This window comes from Hippocampus comes, unplaced genomic scaffold, assembly GCF_001891065.2.
Source record: "Hippocampus comes isolate QL1 unplaced genomic scaffold, H_comes_QL1_v1.1 scaffold95, whole genome shotgun sequence".
Taxonomy (NCBI): domain Eukaryota; kingdom Metazoa; phylum Chordata; class Actinopteri; order Syngnathiformes; family Syngnathidae; genus Hippocampus; species Hippocampus comes.
Window position 1 is genome coordinate 167,108 of NW_017805778.1, and position 8,794 is coordinate 175,901.

Here is an 8,794-nt window from a genome sequence, read left to right on the forward strand (position 1 = left end):
TACATTTTATCATTGAATGGCTGCTGTATAGGGTGGTCCAGTGCTTTGTGCGTCGACCTCACAGTGCAGAGGTTGTGGGTTCGATCCTGGCTCCGGCCTTCCTGTGTGGAGTTTGCATGTTCTCCCTAGGCCTGTGTGGGTTTTCTCCGGGTACTCCGGTTTCGTCCCACATTCCAAAAACATGCATGGCATGTCTGATTGAACACTCTAAATTGTCCCTCGGTGTGACTGTGAGCACGGATGGTTGTTTGTGTATGTGTGCCCTGCCTGAGATTGGCTGGCAACCGGTTCAGGGTGTCCCCCGCCTACTGTCCGAAGACAGCTGGGATAGACTGCAGCAACCCCCGCCACTCTTGTGAGGATAAAGCGGTTCAGAAAATGGATGGATGGATGGATGGCTGCTGTATGAGGCATCAAATCTGAGTGAGTCAGAAATAAACAGTGTCATGAGGTGGGTCATGTCACCATTTTAGAATAAAAAGTGTCGCAAACTGTTCATTGTTGGAAACAAGTCTTATCAGTGCGGGTTTTCGCAATAAGTGTCGTACCATAATCAGGATTTCTTTATTCGCACCCTTGCTATGCTAAGTGACAGTGAGAGAAGCTTGTCCAATCAAGATCCTTACGCCCCCTTTTAGTAACCTTTCACACTGCCGGTCTAACCTGACTTTTCCAAACTTTGTGAAAGAGACCAAAATAGAATGGTACAAAGAAAGGCAACATACATTTGCTGGTTTCAGACGCTGAATGGAAGCTGTGTGAAAGGGAATAGTAGTTGCAGGTACAAAACTCTTGTAGCACTTGGTGGAATGGTACAAAGAAAGGCAACATACATTTGCTAGTTCCAGATGCTGAATGGAAGCTGTGTGAAAGGGAATTGTGGAACGATGGAACTCGGAGTAGTTGCAGGTACAAAACTCTTGTAGCACTTGGTTCTACCCTTTGCGGGTATGGCCGATGGTAAGAAGCTGTAATTGAACCGTTGGGTTTGTTCGGTGGTCCACAAGACTTTGCCGAGCATTGGGCCCTGAACGTTTATCCCTCTGGTTCGTGAGAAAGTCCCCCACATCAAAGTCTGAACGATTTTTGAGAAGCGATCCTGCTAGCTTAGCTTTTAATGGCAAAACAAAATATGAAGAGCATCGTCTGGTCGCTGTGCATTCGTGGAGGATGAAATGTAGCAGAGTAGAAAAGTCGGCCTCAAGTTTTTTGGTGCCGTCAGAGTTGAAGTCTCCAGCAAGTTCAGGACGTACACGGACGCAGCAGAAGTAGAAGATGTCAGAGGACCAACTCCTGTCAAGATGATGACGAACAGACTCCAGTGGAGCACAACGAGAGGAAGTGACACCTCATGAGGGAGTCTGGCGCTACCGCACGAGCCCTGTTCATCATCCACTATTTCACGTTCTTCTCATCAAGCTCATATGAGCTAATTTGTGGTCTTAAATAAAGTAGCAGAGGCGGCTTATCCACTTTCCAAGAAACACAAGAGTGACACACAACATCTGGACTGATTAAACTGGAGAACATGAAGGACGAGGGGGCTTATGTTTGGCGGAACATCTTGCGGCCGATCCGATGACACCAATGAAACAGGAGTATTCGGAATATTGGCTCAATTGTTGGGAGTAACGCTGCTGCCCACGATATCGGAGGGGGGGTCATCAAGACAGCCATAGTGGCGCATATTTGAACTCAAACATTGACACGAGCTTGCATGCATTTAACTTTTCACTGATTAGTCGTGCTTTGTGTGGCCTTCCACAGAACACAACTGCTTGGTTGGTCTATGTCGCCATCGCTGCTATTGAACTAAGACCATGAATGAGATCTAGTGGACTGACTTTCAGAAAGCAATAATGCAAGATAATGTGTGTTGTCCTTCCTTTAACCTTACGCCGAGTTCTAACTGGTTGCTCGCAGGATCTTTTGGCTCTCTTATTTTTTTTTGTTTGTTTGTTTGTGAAACCGGATCCTGAATGAATTTTACCATCGGAATAGTTTCTCTTCCTTGGTGGTCACTTAATGTGGCCACAATGAGTCAAGTCGTTGAGAAGAAAGAGGAGGAGGATTCCAGTTTAGGTGATTAGCGGATTCCTGCCGGGAGTTTGTGTGTGGGATGAATTGGAAGTTTATCCGGTAGCTAGCTGGCGGTGTAATGTAAGTCTCAACTTCTGGTTTGGCCCAACCCCCACTCCCCCCGCTCGCACTGAGACAACAGCTGGCCTTCTCACCGTAACAGGCCACCAGCCAAGCGCTGCCGCCTGGGGAGGCGCAACCTTCCTTGACCCTCTCTGTTCTCAGCGTTGTAAAAATGCCTACATTTGGAAGAGTTGCGATCGTGTCAGTCGTCTTTGTATTTTGACAGGCGCTCGTTGGCGACAAAGATGAAGTCTCCCCTGACCCTCATGCTCAAGCAGTGTGGCAGGTCTGGCCCGGTTTTTCGCCTTCTGTCTGTCTGCTCGTGTCAGGGCTAAGTGAGGGGCCACTTCGGAATCACGGCTTCCCTCAGAGGGTCGGTGCAAAATCTCAACGTTATTTATTACCCATGACAATTTCACATTTCGGTACAGATTTCAGCTAGAATCATAAAAGTTGACAAACATGATTTGCTCCCGAGGGCCACATAAAATGATGTGTGGGGGGCCGGATCTGGCCCCCGTGCCTTGACTTTGACACCTGCGTTTTAAACAATAGAACACTGTTGTTTTACATGCCTGGACACAGAATCCCGTTCACAAAACATATAGACACGCACTTGCAGAAACTTGTCAGGGCGATAAATCAATCGGGCCAGGTGTCGCAACCCAGCTGCTGGTCCCGTGCTTTGCCCGTTTCTCTCCAGAAACTGACCTTGATTTAAGTACTCGGATGATTTTGAGTCTACGGTCGATTACAGTCCTTAAACCTGTGACCCTCTGGCTCCTCATCCACCAAATTTTTTTTTATGGATCGGGCTACTGCTGCCAAAGGCTTCCCTGTGGTCCAAGCGTTTCACTGAGACTTGTCACAGCTGTGTTCTACTTTTCACACACAAAACTTCCCTCTGGTCCAAGGCTAATAATTCTTCCACGTTATCTCTCTGAATTGTCACCCTCTCCATCGGTTGGTTTTCCTAAAAGCGGACTGTTTTTATGGTCGCTGGGGTAACCTGAGGTGTTAGGAGTGGAAACCGGATCCTGAATGAATTTTACCATCGGAATAGTTTCTCTTCCTTGGTGGTCACTTAATGTGGCCACAATGAGTCAAGTCGTTGAGAAGAAAGAGGAGGAGGATTCCAGTTTAGGTGATTAGCGGATTCCTGCCGGGAGTTTGTGTGTGGGATGAATTGGAAGTTTATCCGGTAGCTAGCTGGCGGTGTAATGTAAGTCTCAACTTCTGGTTTGGCCCAGGAAGTTCTGACATTTGCTAATCCTCCCGCAACCTGCGGAATGCGTGGTCGAGCGTGTCGAAATCTGTCGGACCTCGAGGTTGATGGGCCAACGTTTGGCGGTCGCTTGCAGTTTTGGTTAACACCTCATTCTCAGGATGAACGAATCAACCCCCCCCCCCCACCCCCACTCCCCCCGCTCGCACTGAGACAACAGCTGGCCTTCTCACCGTAACAGGCCACCAGCCAAGCGCTGCCGCCTGGGGAGGCGCAACCTTCCTTGACCCTCTCTGTTCTCAGCGTTGTAAAAATGCCTACATTTGGAAGAGTTGCGATCGTGTCAGTCGTCTTTGTATTTTGACAGGCGCTCGTTGGCGACAAAGATGAAGTCTCCCCTGACCCTCATGCTCAAGCAGTGTGGCAGGTCTGGCCCGGTTTTTCGCCTTCTGTCTGTCTGCTCGTGTCAGGGCTAAGTGAGGGGCCACTTCGGAATCACGGCTTCCCTCAGAGGGTCGGTGCAAAATCTCAACGTTATTTATTACCCATGACAATTTCACATTTCGGTACAGATTTCAGCTAGAATCATAAAAGTTGACAAACATGATTTGCTCCCGAGGGCCACATAAAATGATGTGTGGGGGGCCGGATCTGGCCCCCGTGCCTTGACTTTGACACCTGCGTTTTAAACAATAGAACACTGTTGTTTTACATGCCTGGACACAGAATCCCGTTCACAAAACATATAGACACGCACTTGCAGAAACTTGTCAGGGCGATAAATCAATCGGGCCAGGTGTCGCAACCCAGCTGCTGGTCCCGTGCTTTGCCCGTTTCTCTCCAGAAACTGACCTTGATTTAAGTACTCGGATGATTTTGAGTCTACGGTCGATTACAGTCCTTAAACCTGTGACCCTCTGGCTCCTCATCCACCAAATTTTTTTTTATGGATCGGGCTACTGCTGCCAAAGGCTTCCCTGTGGTCCAAGCGTTTCACTGAGACTTGTCACAGCTGTGTTCTACTTTTCACACACAAAACTTCCCTCTGGTCCAAGGCTAATAATTCTTCCACGTTATCTCTCTGAATTGTCACCCTCTCCATCGGTTGGTTTTCCTAAAAGCGGACTGTTTTTATGGTCGCTGGGGTAACCTGAGGTGTTAGGAGTGCCGACAGTGGTTCGGGGAATGATGATTTCTCACGAATAGATGGGAGCTGATGAGACAGAGGTGACAATGCTTGGACACGCAAAATTGATGGACCGACGGACGATGACAAAGATGACGGATTTACGACGTGCTGTCTTTTTGCACAAAGAAAGAAGTTTTGGCTGCAACCCATTTCAAGCTCTGCCCGGCAAACTTCCATCACCGTGACAGGTGCAAGATTAATAAAACAAAAAACAAGGTCTACTCAAGTTTTCCACAGCGGATGTTTCGCTAAGTTCTTATATCTGCAGTTACAGTACATTCGATGACCAGCCACAATATTTATTATTATCACTATAATGTTAGCATAATTGAATCCAGTGCTCAGTGTTAAGTTACATCACATTGAAATGGCTTTCGTTTGGCTAAATAATGGAAGTACTGTCAACTAAATATGAGGGCATCGTAGCACAACCACAAAAATAGACCTACTTTTAAACTCATACTTTTTTGACAGTGTCACTCACAGTGGCTGCCCGCCACAGTTGATGTTTTACCAAGCCAGAAAGCCAGTCCAGATGAAGAGAGTAAAAAGCCGACAAATGAAATTTTGGTTGCTTTTCTCATGATTAACATGAACCATAAAATTGATTTTCTCCACTCAGCCAAAGAAGGCTCATTTGTCTATGCCGCAGTGGATGTTGCTCATTGTTTGGGTGTGCATGTTATGTGGACAAATCATCTGTGTATACTGATTCAACTAGCAATGGTCTTGAGCAATGGGATGCGTGCGTCTAAGCCATCATCTTGGTCTGTTATGACCATTTACGTCTCAACTCTTGATTTGATGGCTAAGCCAGAGTCAAGTCTGACTCTAATTCTCAGAAACCAAGAGTACCATACCAAGTACCCGAGCTTCATTCATGAACCTTTCAAGAAGAGCAGATGCTTTTCCCACCTGTCGTTGCCGCAGGCTCCTGACAACCCCCAACCCTCCGCGGCAATGTTTTTCCTTCGAAAAAAGCTTAATCAGATCACTTCCATGCAGGAAATGAGTGAGGCAGGTCACATGACATGGCTCACATGAGGAGATCCTTCGAGCAGACAGCACATCTGCCATGATCAAACGAGCACGTCGGCCACTTTTCAGGTTCAAACGGTGATATGTCGTCACTGTGAGCAGGAGATACACCGCAATTTGATATGGAAGCAAAAATAACAATAGAGAGCTGTTTTGGCCTGTAGATGTTTATCATCACAAGTGCTTTTCAGAGGATATTGGGATGAAAAGGCTCCTTCGAAACAAGTTCCTGCTATTTTCCGGTTTTCTCACAGTTTTGCGTTTGATGTAACCCATTTACCGGGGCTTATAAGACATTTGGTGAACTACATGCACCAGCCATAACATTAAGTAAAATATCTCATGAGAGCAACAACAAATTTCCCTTTAGGAAGTACAGTAATTAAAGACAAACACATTTGAACAGTCTCTTCGGTGAATGAAAGCGTCTCACAGGTCAGGCATTAAAATCATTGTCACTACGCCTGTGTAAAAAGTGTAAAAAGAAAGTAACTCACTAATGTTATGGAAAACCTGAGCAAAATAAAAAGTCTTTAACTTTTGACAATGAGTGATAATGCATGTAGCGGCTAAAGGTAGTTGGCAGGTAGCCAGCGGCTAGATGCTAATTTTCACCGTTCACCTTTTTAAAAATTTGTTATTTTTTACTTCACCTACCCCACTCTGAAAGTCAAAGAAAAAGGAAATAAAAAGTCTTAATTTTTGATAGAGTGATAATGCATGTAGAGGCTAAAGGTAGTTGGCAGGTAGCCAGCGGCTAAATGCTAATGTACGCGGTCCACCTTTTTTAATTTCTTTATTTTTTTACTTCACCTCACCCATTCTAAAAGGCAAAGAAAAAGGAAATACAAAATCTTAACTTTTGATAAAGAGTGATAATGCATGTAGAGGCTAAAGGTAGTTGGCAGGTAGCCAGCGGCGAGATGCTAATGTTCGCGGTCCACCTTTTTAAATTTGTTTTTTTTTTTTACTTCACCTCACCCACTCTAAAAGCCAAAGAAAAAGCCAAATGCACACCATTCATCCTCTGAATCTGGCTCATCTGCTTTAATGCGGTATGCACCTCGCTACCTTTGAAAGCTTGAAGCCATGACGCTGCCCTTCAGTTTTGGCATTGAGATTAGAAGTTGGCATTGTAGAAGAAGATATATTGACATCGGAAAGTAATTGGTATAAAAAAAACAAACAAAAACAGACAGCAAAATCCACCCATTTTTTTACCATCTCCGAGGGCGGCCATTTTGCTATTCGACTGTCGACTGAAAATGACATCATTGTTGCCCAGAGCTGAGGTAAGGACCAATCACGGCTCAGCTGTTTTCTGAGTTTGGTCAGGTGGCCTTCGCAAGCTGAACCCTGATTGGTTGTTACCTGAGCCGTGAGTAATTGTGATGTCATTTTTCAGTCGGTAGCAAGTGGCAAAATGGTCACTCTCAGAGATGGCTCAGAATCAGAATCAGAATCATCTTTATTGGCCAAGTATGTAGAACATACAAGGAATTTGTCTCCGGTATAACACGCTGCATTAGCAATGGCTCGAACTGGCTACATTTTTCTGCCTATTCCATATTCCACAAATGCAATATGAATCAGTTTAGACTGGTTCGCTGTCCTCGTGTGTTCCAGACGGCAGAGCCCTCCTGAGGAGGCGACCCAGCCCCTTCTTGTCTTTGTGAGCTTAAAAGGCAAAGGAAGAGAGGCCTTCCTCTTTGGCAAAAGAACGGCTTCCTCCAGGCGACATCCTGTGTCACATTGCTGCACATTCACAGGGCCACGGCTCGAGTGTTCTTCAAGTGAACAGAGCCTTTCTCACAGGGAACAAGTGCTTGAACCAAGTTCCACGCTTGCTCTCACACCCACCACATGCATACTATTCGTGACTGTTCGATGACATCACAGCACATTTGTCTCCCTTGACTACACATAGTGTATACATCAGTTTCTGGAAATGCCATCCGCTAAGAAGGTGGCCACCAACACAGATTCTCAGAAGTATTGAGGCCAAACTGAATAGCAAAATTGTGACTGAGGGGGGAAAAAAATGTAACGCCACAGGGTTACATTTGAGCTTATTCGACAGTAAAGTCAAACATCAGGAAATCAGGCATCGTTTTATGAGACGGCGGGTGTTTTATGAGAAGTTGACATGTAGCAAGAAATGACATAGTAAAAGAAAAGTTGAAAAGGAAGAAGTTTCTGTTTTACAAGAGAAAATTTGTCATTTTACGTGGACGTGGTTGCTTTATTACAAGAAAACAAACGATAATCATCATGAGAAAAGAAAAGAATTCAGACAGGGTTGTCAAATGAGGAGAAAGTCATAATTTTCTGAAAGTATCATCTAAATATGGAGAAAAGTCTTTTTAAAATTAATATTATTGTTGTGACAATGGGTGGCCCGGTTGTCCAGTGGTTAGCGCGTCGACCCCACAGTGCAGAGGTCGTCGGTTCCATCCCGGCTCCGGCCTTCATGTGTGGAGTTTGCATGTTCTTCCCGGGCCTGTGTGGGTTTTCTCCGGGTTTCCTCCCATATTCCAAAAACATGCATGGCAGGCTGATTGAACACTCTAAATTGTCCCTAGGTGTGAGTGTGAGCGCGGATGGTTCTTCGTCTGTGTGTGCCCTGCGATTGGCTGGCAACCGGATCAGGGTGTCCCCCGCCTACTGCCCGAAGACACCTGGGATAGGCTCCAGCACCCCGCGGGACCCTTATGAGGATAAAGCGGATCGGAAAATGGATGGACGAATGGATGTTGTGACGATAGAGTTGTAGAATTAGCAGAAAACAGCCCTATTTTAATAAGGAGTCACAATATTATGAGAGAGAATTGACAATTGTTCAAGATGAAAATTCTAATCTTGTGAAAATCAAAACATGAATACATGAGCACAAATGGTTGTCTATGCGTGCCCTGCGATTGGCTGGCGACCAGTTCAGGGTGTATCTTGCCTACTGCATGAATTCAGCTGGGATGGGCTCCAGCACACCTGCGACCCTCCTGAGGACAAGCGGATTCGAAAATGGATGGAAAGGATGATTGTTGTCAAGTTAAAGGTTTAATTCTCCTTTTCAAGATGAGGCAGTGTCCAACTGTGGTTAGATGCTCTTGGGTGGAGCACCAGTGTTGTTGTGTTTGAAATAGTTAGGGCAGGAAAGCACCCCCCCCCCCCACCCCCCCCCCCCCCACCTTTCAAGGGGC

The 8,794-nt window shown here is 45.9% G+C and overlaps 1 protein-coding gene across 2 annotated transcripts in view; it reads left to right on the forward strand.

Annotated features, from left to right (window-relative positions):
• col4a1 (collagen, type IV, alpha 1) overlaps positions 1-8,794 on the forward strand; it is a 34,455-nt gene that overhangs the window by 1,136 nt on the left and 24,525 nt on the right. The gene's annotated exons all lie outside the window — the stretch shown is intronic.